Here is a 12990-nt window from a genome sequence, read left to right as displayed (position 1 = left end):
TTTACATGTTATTCCTTTTCTTTTTTTTTTTTTTTTTTTTTTTTTTTTTTAAGACCAAGGGAAGGGATAAAACTAGCCTCATACCAATTTAGGCCATGAACCACCTTGATAATCCCACCGCAACTTATCCAACACTTGACCCAAAGGCTTCTAGAAAAAGCACTTTGGAATCTCAGCCATAATCACCATGTTAGCTAAACAATCAGCCACTTGATTTGTGTCTCTATAATAATGCATCAACTCAACATGCCAATATCTATCTAGTAAAGCTTGAATAGAACGAATCGGATTAGCAATCTAGGTGCAACATGATCCTTTTTCTTTAACATCAGAACCACAAGCTGAGAGTCAAGCTCCATCATAACACGCCTATAGCCATGCTCCTAAGCAAACTTAAACCATTTAGCACTCCTTGAAGTTCTGCAACATACATCGGCCCAACTGCATAATAAAACTAGTAAGCCAAGCACCAGTGAAATCCTTTATAACACCACCGCATTCACTAGGGCTTAGATTGCCCCTAGCCGCACCATCAGAATTCACTTTGACCCACCCACATGATGAAGGAGTCCAAGCAATGTGCATTAGACCATGGCCCTGTTTGACATTAGACTAGTCTGAGATCTCCATGCAGCATTGTTATTCTTTAGTTGGAGAACAAGCTATACCACTTAGCCGAGACATCATACCATTCATTCCGAAAAACAACGGCATTTCTCCAACACCACAAATTCCAAAGTGCCAACCCCAAAACCACAAGAGAATTAAAGGAATCAAACTTGTAGGATTTAAGAAGATGCCCTCTAGACAGCCACTCTGCTGTTGGCCAACTAGAAAATTCCACCATAGATTCAGACGTCCATACCCTTTCCCAAAACTGCTTTGCATATATACAAGCATGAAACAAATGCTCAATAGATTCCTCGGAGGATCCACAAACTACTACCGAGCAATCTATAAACTCACGGCTGCATCTCTCCTGGTTAGTCATGAGGCGTTGATGTTGGAAAGTCCATAAGAACATATGAATTTTCTGAGCAACCTGCAACTTATGGATCCCTAACCAAACCTTATTAAAGGCCTGAATAGTATCCTTTTTGGCAAGGTGATAAGTTGATCCACAGAATAAATCCCTAATGCTATACCAGACCAGCTATATTCATCCCTGACCGCCACATCCTTTGTAAGCACAACAGCTTCCAAAAGATCACAAACCAACTGGGGAAGATAAGGCTTGATCAAATCCCAAACCTAGGTACCATTCTGCCAAAACGAAGCAACAGAAAGATCGAATAGATTATATAGGATATCACTTATACAAATATGAAACAAAGGTTCGTCCTTCAACCACACATCTTTCGAAAAGGAAGTGAAATAACCATTACCAACCACTTTACAAATACCTTTAGTTAAGAGCAGAAGACTATTCATAATCCCCCGCCATACAATAGAAGCTAAATTGCGTTTTTTAAACTGCTCTAATTCTATCATAACTTGCATATATTTTTCTTTAAGGATATGACACCACAGACCCTCACCATCAGTAAGATGACGCCAACCCAATTTTGCTAGAAAGGCTGAGTTTACTTCTCTACATGTGCGAATTCCTAGGGGTGAGCAATGGGGCGATGCGGCACCGAACTGAATCGAATCCAAAAACCAAAAACTGAAAACTGAAAATTTTACTTTTAAACTAACCGATCCAAATGAAATTATTTTGGTAACCAAATATGATCGAACCGCAAATTGCGGTTCCGTTCGATTACTGAATATTCAAATTTATTTTTTGAATCATTTTAATTTTAAATATGGAAAAAAAAAATCTATAATTCAATATCCAATTTAGAAGTTATAAGTTTTCTAATAAAATATTGAATTATTGCTTTAAACTAAAATCCACTAACTATAATAATAAATTAATATTCCAAAATCCATGAGCATACAAATTAACAATTTAAAATTCACAAATTAAACAAGTTAATAATTAAAGTCTAGAAAAGACCACAAATTAACTAGTAACCAAGTTCACATAATAAAACAACAAGTCAATAATAACTCCAAGCTTGATCATCAAATCACATCCATGTCACATATCCATAGTCCCAAAAGTTTACAAGTCCATCATTTTCTCCAAACCTAAAAAAAAAAAGGTTAAAAACAATTAATAATTAAATAGAAAAAGAATATATAAGTATTCCTCTTATATCATTATGGAGCCTATATACATAATGATACTAAGATCACAACTTATTAAATATCAACCAACCTTTTTAACAAAGGTCTAACTAGTAGCATTTAATGTCGTAGCACCAATTGTGATTTCAACCAAAGGTAGAGCTAAAAATTAAAACCAAACAATTATCAATACATATGCTCAAATTAAAATATTGAATAAGATAAAACAAACAATAATATTTTGATTTTGTCACATACCTTGTTCAAGTTTTTCAAGTTCTTCTATATCTTCTTCAACATTTATGTAAGATGATCGAAGCTAATCTTGTGCACAGATCAATCCCTCTACTATTTTAGGAGTCAAAGAACTCCTAAATGAGTCAAGCACTCTTCCTTCAGTGTTAAAAGCACTCTTTGAAGCCACTGTCGATACAAGAACTGCCAATATATCTCTAGCCATTCTTCCTAGGATAGGAAATCTCTCACAATTAATCTTTCACCATTTTAAGATATTAAAACCTTCTTTGTCATCTTGAATTGCTTCACTAAGACATTTAACTCAGTTTTTGCTTCTCTACCACCAAAATCTGAAAGTTTTTGCTTTTTGTAGTGTTGCATCAAAAAAGATTTTGGCTTTGTACATATCATACCAAGATCAATGCTACTAGTACTTACTTGAGATCCACCACTGTCAGCAGACTGATCACGCTCAGGTTGATATATATTTTTATATTCATTGAACAATTCTCTCACGGAGTTTTTCACACTTATAAACAAACTTTCACCCTTTACCTTGCCATACATCTTCTCAAATGCATACTCTATGTACTCAAATTTATCACGAGGGGTCAAGAACAACATAGATAAGTTTATTCATTTTGGTTATATTACCCCAATATTTATCAATTTTGGCCCTTATTTTATCATTCATAGACTTCACATCTTTTTATACATTATTTTGCCGTTCACTTAAAATAAAACAAAAATCATTAATCTCACTAAAGAACAAGTTGGATGTGACATACCTTGAACAAAGTAAACTCATAGAAATGAGACAACATATCAGCCATTTTTCTAACTTCTTCCCAATCCAAGTGGTCAGAAATCTTTTTATCTAACTCAATCCTAAACATTGGTTCCTGCGACTTGTATCTTTCATATTTTTCTGCTGTTTTCAATATTAAATATGTAGAATTTCATCTAGTAGGCACATCTAAACATAAAGGTGACTTGCATTAAATTTTTTCATATTCAATTCACTCCTTAAAATTTTTCAATCTAGTTGGAAAACTTTGAATATATCTCACTGCATTCCTTACCCTTGTCACTGACTCATTCACATCTTTTAATCCATCCATTATAACCAAATTAACAATATGTGCCATACATCTCATGTGAAGATAATCACAATTACACACACCAACATTTCAATTAATAAATTTCTTTTTCAAATAAGAACTAGCAACATCATTTGAACTAGCATTGTCAATAGTAATAGTAAAAACTTTATCCAAGCCCCATTCAAGCAAATAAGTTTCAATTGCCTTACTAATTGTCTCACCTTTGTGACATGAAATTGTACAAAAATTAATAATTTTTTTGTTCAAATTATAATCATCATCAGTATAATGCGCCGTGAAACACATATAGTTAATTCTTTAGCATGAAGTCCAAGTATCCATAGTTAAGCAAACCCGTTGACAATTTGTTCTAAAAAAATTTTTCAATGTAGACCTCTCATTCAAATACAATTGTAACAATCTTGAGAAGCTGTCCAACGAGATGGAATTCTAAACCTAGGGCATACAAGTTTCATAAATCGCTTAAAACCCTCACCTTCAACAAACTTAAAAGGTAATTCATCCACAATAACTATAAATGCAAGAGCCTCCCTAATTACATTTTCATTGTACTTCCAAGTACTAAGTGTCCCTACATCTCCCTCATTAGGATTTGAAATACGTTGCAAGGATAATTGTATTTGTCTTGTGTCAATTGCATGTGGATGATGCTTACAAGAATTCATGTGATTCCTAAGTGTATATGTGCCATTCTTTCTTGTATTACAACATAATTCTTTACTATAATGATTACACTTACATTTTTCTTCTCCTCCCTCACTAATGTACCCTGTGAAATGATCCCAAACAGCAAACCTTAGCTTTGTTGGCTTTCTCAAATTCCTTGATGCAATTTCAGTTTCACTTTGAGTTGACTTGGGGTTGGGTGAACTCATGAGTTCCTCAGGAGGAGTAAATGAACTCATTTTAGCTACTATATACTGTTAAAATGAAAAAGCAAGGAATAAAATCAATAATTATCTCAATTCTATTTAATTGATTAATATGCAATAGTACAAAAACAATCAAAAGTAAAACGCTAACAAGAATAAGGAATCATGCTTCAACTATCAATGTGATAGACACTGCAATTAGTTAATTATTTGCTTTCACATTGTTGAGTGCTAGAATTAGAACTGGGGTTCCAGTTAAAGTCTTATGTCTTTGATAAGATGTTTGTTTTCACATTTTAATTTTGGTCTTCATTACTAGTTAAACCTAAGCATCCATTTCATATATAGTTTTCCCTACAGTTTTCTTTTTCTATTGATTTTCTTAACCAACCTCATTTTTTATTTCATAGTTTACCCTTTTTAAATAACTGCAACCAATTAACAAGCCACCATAATAATAATACAACCCATTAACAAGCCACCATAATAAGAATAATAATTACTACAACTTTAGTTCATTCTTCAAAGTGTCCATTAAAGATAAATTCGTGTCATCATTGCAGAAATAGTTGTCTATTTGTTAATATTAAATATAAAGCAAGGAGAATATCTTGGTATTTTTTGTTCTTAAATTTGCAAACAATTATAAAAATACAAAAATTGAAAGCAAAAGGAAAAAAAAAAATGAAACCATAGATTCAAAGAAAGAATTGAAAATGGTAAAAGAAGGAATTGAATGGAAAAGGTTGATGAAAATTAAAACAAAAAGGAAAAAAAAATAATAAATCAATGTTTAAACTTCAAAGGAAAAGGAAAAAAAAATATGAAAAGAAAAAGGAAAAAAACAAACGAAAAGGAAAAGGAAAGAATGTTAGGATTAATTCAAAATAATATTATGAAAAATTTGTTGAGATTTCAATTTTATTTAGTGCAGATTTTCTGCATAGAATTTGATATTTTTGTTATTAGGATCGATGATTTTTAGGAGTATTTTTAGATCTTATTTGATTCACCTGTAAGCCTATAAATAGGCACATTCTTTTGTTAATTCAATGAAGTGCTAAACATTATTAATCATCTTGTGCATTTCCATTCTTCCTTCCAAAATTTCAACAAAGAATTGAAAGGAAAAAGTTAAAGAAAATTAAAACGAAAAGGGAAAAACTTAACAAATGAACGTTCAAACTTTAAAGGAAAAGGAAAACAAATATGAAGGGAAAAAGAAAAAAATCAAATAAATTGATTTCATGAAAAAGGAAAAGAAAATAAAAATCCATGAGTCAACATGCAAATCATCATATTTTTTACTATATTAATCAAAATTATTAAACCAAAAGCAAAGAAAGTTAAAAAAAAACTAACCTGATTGGAGTAGACACTAAGGTCGGTAGCTTCGTGCAATGAGTTTAGTCGGAAAAGGGGATCAGTGATGAGAACTGAGAATGGAGAAAATAGAGGTTGGGTGCGGCGCAAAACTAAATAGCAAGGAGGTTTTAACTTCAAAAAAAAAAAAAAAAAAAAAATAGCAAGGAGGAGAGGGATTGAGAAGGGAAAACACAAGGTTTAGTGTTTTAGTTGTGCAAATTAAAACGCGGCGTTTTAATTTGCGGTTTGATTTGGTTAATCGCAAATTTTTCATCCAAAATCGAACCAAATCAAAAATCCAAAATTAGTCTCAACTGCTAACCGTTACCGTTCCAGAAACTGAAAAACTGAACCAAATAACCGAAATTAATTGTTTTGGTTCGAATTTTTGATTTTTTCTGAATTCTGCTTACCCCTATAAATTCCTGAACCACCAAGATCCTTCCATGGTTACATAATCCCAGTTAACTAGATGAATTCTATTGCGGCCTTGATTTGTTTCCCAGACAAAATTATTAACTCTTCTATCAAATTCATTATAGACAGTCCGCGGAAGATATACTGATTGCATAACATGATTCGAAAGAGTTGTGAGAACAATTTTGGCTAGTGTTACTCTACCAACAAAAGTCCAACCACAAGCCCTAAAGCCTTATGAGGGACATAGAAAATAAGGCATTTGAAACCTCCTTAGCGGTGAAAGCCGAGGAAAACACTACCAAATCTTCATTCAAGAGAGAAGGAAAGGCATTAGGCCAGGTGTGGACAGCGTTAGACTGAACCTCTTCCATATACAGATCTTGATAAAAACACTATTGCCATATTGCACAATTCTATATGGTCAAAACACCATTCCCTTTATCTATCTTCAAATCCCTCATAAGCTTCTTGTTACCTTTTATAATTACAGCGGCATGGTAGTGTTTCGTATTCCAATCAGCATCCACAATCCAATTTTCCATTAATTTTTGAAACTAGATTTGCTGTTCCTGATCCAACACACCAGTCAACTCCTCATGCAACTTTCGTTCTAATTGGAAAAGACCAGAATGGATAAAATACAATAAGTGCCTTTGAACCCCTTTAACCCTTACAAGTAGTCGCTTCTTTATTTTGTTTACATCATCAAACACCTGAGCTTCCAAACCTTCAGATCCTCAGATAAATGATTAAGAGCCGAAGGGATATTGTCTTGACTATTCCAATGACACTGGATGAACTCAGCAAAAAGAGGGTGCTTCAACCAAGCTGTTTGAAATCGAAATAAGCTTGGACGACTACCATCTCTGCTATACTAAGATCAAGAAAAACGAGACAGTGATCGAAAACAAATCTTTCCAAATGCATCACTTTAACTGACACCATTGGCGATTCACTATAAACCTATCCAATTGAGCTACTTGAAAGTCAATCTCCGGATCATCCCTCCACCAGGTGTATTTTGCTCTTGAGAATCCCAAATCTATTAATTCCAATCCATTAAGCCAATCTCGAAATCGACTACATCGACCAACCATATGAACCCCACAGCTAGTAGTTTCTCTTTTATCTTTTATAGAGTTAAAATCACCCCCAAGAATCCACGATCCATGAACAAGCCTCCAAGAAAACAAACAAAATTCATCAAAAAGAATATTTCAAAATTGTGTAGATGGACTACCATAAATAGCTGTGAAGTACCAAGTATACCCACTGTTAGTAACACGACAGTGAATAAAATGGGAATCGGACTTGATAAAAACTATCAAACTAAAAGCATTGTTCCAAAAGAGCCCCCCACTCCTGCCCACCACTTCAACCTAGATGCAATGATCAAACCCAACGGACATGGAAATGGAATTGGCCTTAAGCCCAATAATCTTAGTCTCAACTAACACCAGAATATCCGATTTCCTCACATAACAAATATCTTTAAGGACGCGTCCTAATATTTTAGCCACAATACCTTGAACATTTCGTATTAATAATGATATAAAATGAAAGAAATGAAGGAACCATACTGTAGCTGCACAAAGGCCTGAGTAACTGCTAATCATCATAAGGATTAGTGTTCCCCTCAGCTTGCATGTCTGAATGAAGTGTAAGTCCTCCATCTGGAACCCCGACCATTCCCATATAATCTACAAATGCAGCTGTGACCCCATCACTTGGATCAAAAGGAGGGGCAGTATCCAAAGTCTCACCATGAAATGTAGTCCCAACCCCAGCCTTCCCAACCACCAAGGTACGTTCACCCATTGTCACTGTAATATTGGGTCTTTTTTTGTTATCACATAGTCAACTAAGATAAGAGTAGAAGACAATGAAATATTAGAAGGAAGAGTGTTGTCGGTATGGGTTTGCCTAGGGAGATCAATATTTAGGGAGGATTGAAGGGAGCTCATATAGGCCAACCCAGGCCATGACACAAAAGATGTAGTAATTGAGCCATTGGGCCTAGTTTTAGGTACATTAGTGTTAACATTACAGATAACAAACCTCTCACCATATGCGGATCTTTTGTCATGCATAGGTCGAATAGATGGTCCAACCTCAGTAGGCTTATTTTTGAAAGAATCATGATCCATAAAGTCCCTTTATACATAAACTATCTCCTCAACCATTTGGTCATATAAAGCAGAGAATCTATTCCCGTTTCCAATTCTAACTGCATTATTATCTCCCACAATCTTGCCCTTTCCTTTATTACCTGTATATTTTTCGCCCATCACCTTGCCTTTCCCTTTGTTCTTCAGGATATGACTAGAGTCCTTACCATCTTCAACATCTTGTTGCCTAGTAGATCGACGACACTGTTTGCTTGCCAACATTCACGGACCAAAATGGCTAGTCACCTCCGGCGATACCTACATAGTCCATGCAGAATCCTGTTGCCCTTTTGCCACTGTCGTTGCTTCTATAGTAGGTTGTACCACATCTACATTAGCACCATTATCTCCCTGGGTAGAATTACCAAGACATTGGTCTTTTCTATGTCTATAACAACCACAGTTGAAGCAAACAACATGTATCCCTTCATACTCAAGTCGTTGCACCTTTCATCGTAAATGGAACTTGGAAAATAAAGGCTTAGAAAGATCCACCTCAACACATATACATGCATATTTGCCGCTGACTGCATCTAGTGTACTATCCTACTATCATCAATACATATTGGAGTGCCAATCCTCCTACCTAGACGCTATAAGAAATTTCTATCATAATATTTGATAGGCAAGTTCAAAACTTTTACCCACACCAAAGCCTTAATGATCTCTGCAGTCTCAGGGTCAAAGTTAGGTCTCCACCTTTGAATAGTGACATAGTGATCAACTATTGCCTATGGTCCATTAAACAAGACATGTCCATATTCTGCTTTATTTGTAAACGAAATTATGTAATACCCATTAACAAGGTCAATGAAATCAACTACAGGCTTTAAATCCTAAATAGATTCAGTCTTTGCTATAAAAATGAAAAACTTATAGACCGTCCCAAAAGTTTAATGATTAGCGTGGTTTTCCAATTTTGCCGAAGAATTTTCTTTTTACTTGCCAGAACCCTAACAGTCGTGCACTAAGGATCATTTATCCTCAGAGTCATCATAAAAAATGTCAGATAGGTCGCCATTAAACTTGGACTCCTTATTGTTATGTTATTGTTCTCCTATAACCACATCATGAAACAAGACCTTCCTTTTTGGTTCCACAGGGGTTGAGCCATCCTCCACTACTTCATTATCCACCCCATGACCTTGCCATCAACATCTACAACCTTAACTTTTTTTATTGCTCCTGGACAGTTGGTCAGCTTTTTTAACAAACGTCGGCAGAGCCACCTCGCTGGAATCATAGAGGATATTGTGAGTCTTATTTATGTATGGCATAACCCAAGAGAAGGGTGAATTGAGTTTTCTAAAAATTTAACTTTCTAAAACAAAAATCAAAATTCTGTTGCAGCGGAATAGAAAGCATTTGTGAGAGAAGGTCATCAAGTTTAGAATCACCTCATAAAGCTTGTTGAAAATATAGAAAGTCTCTGCGAAGAATAGCTATTGCAGTTAGAACTGCTTCACAAAGCTTAAGCAATTTTAGAATAACTTTGTGAATGATAGTTATTGCATTTAGAACTACTTCACAAAGCTTAAGCAAGTTTAGAAAGACTCTGTGAAGAACAACTATTGCGATTAGAACAGCTTCACAAAGCTTAAGCAAGTTTAGAAAGACTCTGTGAAGAACAACTATTGCATTTAGAACTGCTTCACAAAGCTTAAGCAATTTTAGAATAACTCTGTGAATAATAGTTATTGCATTTAGAAATACTTCACAAAGCTTAAGCAAGTTTAGAAAGACTGTGAAGAACAACTATTGTGATTAGAATAGCTTCACAAAGCTCATTGCTATTTTAAAAAGATTCTGTGAAAAACAATTATTGCATTTTATAACTGGTTCACAAAGCTTTAAGCAAGATTAGAAAAACTAATTATTACATATATTATGATTTATACTGAATGTCAAAATGCAGATTGGATCTTGGTATATACACAATAGAGAAATTCAGAGTTTTGATGTTCTACAGAGATAAAGTTTATTCACGTTTAGAATTAGAAACTCATTAACAACTTTGCATTTCTGAAGAGTTTAACATTTGTATAAATAGAATATAATCAAGCAGAACTTCAGAAAATAAAAGAAGATAAATACAGAGATTTATAATGGTTCGGCACTAACTCACCTACATCCACTCCCTAAGACTCATCTTGAGATCCTCCACTATGTTATCTCTTTTCAAGGGTAAGAGAGAAACTAACAATACAAGGAAATAGATCAACACCTAAATCTAACCTTTGTCCCACTAGATTTTCCAAAGGTTCTAGTCAACCTCAATCCTTTCTATTTTTACAGAGAACAGAAACTCACATCAAGACATTAGAATCTCACACGAGGAGAAGGTCCCTTAATAACCTATTTCACCATAACTTTTCACCTAAGCTATTACACAAAAGTTTTTCAATTAAAGAGCCTGTCTACAACAAATTACAGAATCTATATAGACAGAGAGAAATGCAAATATAAGCATAGGAAGAATAGAACACAGATTTAAAAAACGAATTTAAATATCAGAACTGTTCTTTAGAAAATGTTGTTATTAAATTTTCTTTCCTCTTCAAAATTTTTCTTAAAACAAAAAGACGAAAAGAAATAAGGGGATTAAAGAGAGAGCTTTGAGAGATTTAAATTTTGAACAATGGACTCGTACTCTTTGCAAAACCCATTCTTTTTACAAGAGGAAAGGGTTTTTATATGAAAAGATGATAATCTCTTAGAAATTAACGCTAAGATTATTGCTTTAATGAGCAATGAAGTTTCTGACATTTTTAAACTGAAGAGACAATGCACGGGTTGTAATTAAAAGGGCTGTCAGACTACTTTTAATATTCACACACGCAAGGTTTGGAGGTGAAAGGTTTAGTTTAAAAAATAGTGTAACTTTTACAGCAGAAACAGACAGCTGTATTAAATCAGAAACTGTTTTTTAGATCAGAAATTGTTTTTTGTAGAATTTCATTTAATAGCCACCAACGATATTTACTCCAAAAATATTTTAGATGGGAAAATGTGAAGAGTAAAGATTTTAGCTATAACCCCTTAATAAATTTATTCAAAAACATTTAAAAATAATTTTGAGAGAGATAAAATAGATTTGTGCTTATAATATTATTTACTCTCTATCCTACAGTAATTTCCTAAGACTTATTATAATACTAACCAATAGAAAATATCTTCATTAATCTTCACGGTCTTCAAATAAAAGTCTTAGGTTGTAGGAACTTCATTTCTTCAATAATTTTCAACAATAAGTTTTGCATAAAAATCTTTAGCACAACATAAATACTAATTTATTTGGTTTACATAATCATCAAAATCCTAGGATAAAATTGACCTTGAGCCAATAATCTCCTCCTTTTTTATAATGACAAAACCAATAAATTTATCAAGCTTAAGAACACGTGCTCGCCCTAAATTTATGCATGTCACAAAATACAAGTTCTAAACATAACAAATTTATCATGAAGTAGGATTAGAACTCATATAAAACTCCCCCTGAATAAGTGCAATATAATATCTATGGGGATTGGAATTAAATACAGATTTAGAAACTGGGATTAGAATTAAAATTGAGTTCTAAGTCTAATAATGAGAGCATACATTAGAATTGAAACTAAGTTTTAAGATCTAACAATCTGAGCATTCAAAGCATATTCTGTTCACATAGAAATGAAACATTAGAAAAAAAATATCACAGATTAGAACATGATAAGCAAATAGATTAAGTACTTAAATAAATATACTATGTTCTCCTCCAAGTACTTAAGCATTAAGAGTATTGTGTTCTCCCCATTTTTGTAATCATAAAAGAGAGTTAGTAAATAAAAAGAGAAACAAAAAATAAATAGAATTAGAAAATTATAAACAAAGTACAATAAAATAAACTACAAACATAAATAGAAAATAGAGCAAAATAACATAAAATGGTTCACAAAACATTGTCAAAACGGATTAGAGAGAAGTCAGAGGGGTTTTGATCCAATTCTAAGTCTTTTAGAACTCTTGAGATTCTATGCAGGTGAAGTCTCAGTTGGATTCTCAGATTGTTTAGAAGAGGGATACAGAGGAGGCTTTCTTCCATGAACTCTATTTTTCCCAATAGTATGCGTAACTCTTTTTGGGCTTCTCAAAATTAGGAATGTAGGGCATATCCTTAACTTTTAGAGAAGCTAGACTTCTTCATTGACATTCTTGGCTTCAGTTTCAGACTTCTTTTCCTCTTTATCACTTATTTCTAATTTTTCAGTTTCAGCATCACTAGCATCCTCAACTTCTATTTCTTCTCCCTTTCCAATTGACTCATGTTCTTTTCTAATTTTATTCTTCCCTTCTTCTTCATGCTCTTAGCTTCTTCTTTTTCTAAAGTATCTTCTTTTTCTTTTTCTGAACTTGATTCCATTATCGATTTCATCAGTTCTTTCTCTTGCTTTTCGTACTTCTTAGTTAACTTCTTGAGGAGTTGTAATCTTTTTCAGTCAAAGAATCAGAAGAGGAAGAGGTAGAATTGGATTTGGCCATGCTTAGGGTTTTGGAACTAACAGATGTTTAGGGTTTCGTTGAGAGAAAGAGTTAACAAAGAAGAAAGTAATTAATTTAGAGCAATTACGATAGAGAAGGAAACTAAAAGAA

General features: G+C 33.5%; 1 pseudogene; it reads right to left on the bottom strand.

The window, feature by feature from the left end:
- Positions 1 to 2281: 2281 nt before the first annotated feature.
- On the bottom strand, positions 2282 to 3036 carry LOC149496976 (zinc finger BED domain-containing protein DAYSLEEPER-like; annotated as a pseudogene).
- Positions 3037 to 12990: the final 9954 nt, after the last annotated feature.

The sequence above is a fragment of the Jatropha curcas genome, chromosome 4 (genome assembly GCF_041381405.1).
Source record: "Jatropha curcas cultivar XTBG-Jc1 chromosome 4, XTBG_Jcur_1.0, whole genome shotgun sequence".
Taxonomy (NCBI): domain Eukaryota; kingdom Viridiplantae; phylum Streptophyta; class Magnoliopsida; order Malpighiales; family Euphorbiaceae; genus Jatropha; species Jatropha curcas.
The sequence above is the reverse complement of the archived record's forward strand: the minus strand, read 5'-3'. Positions and strand labels throughout refer to the sequence as shown.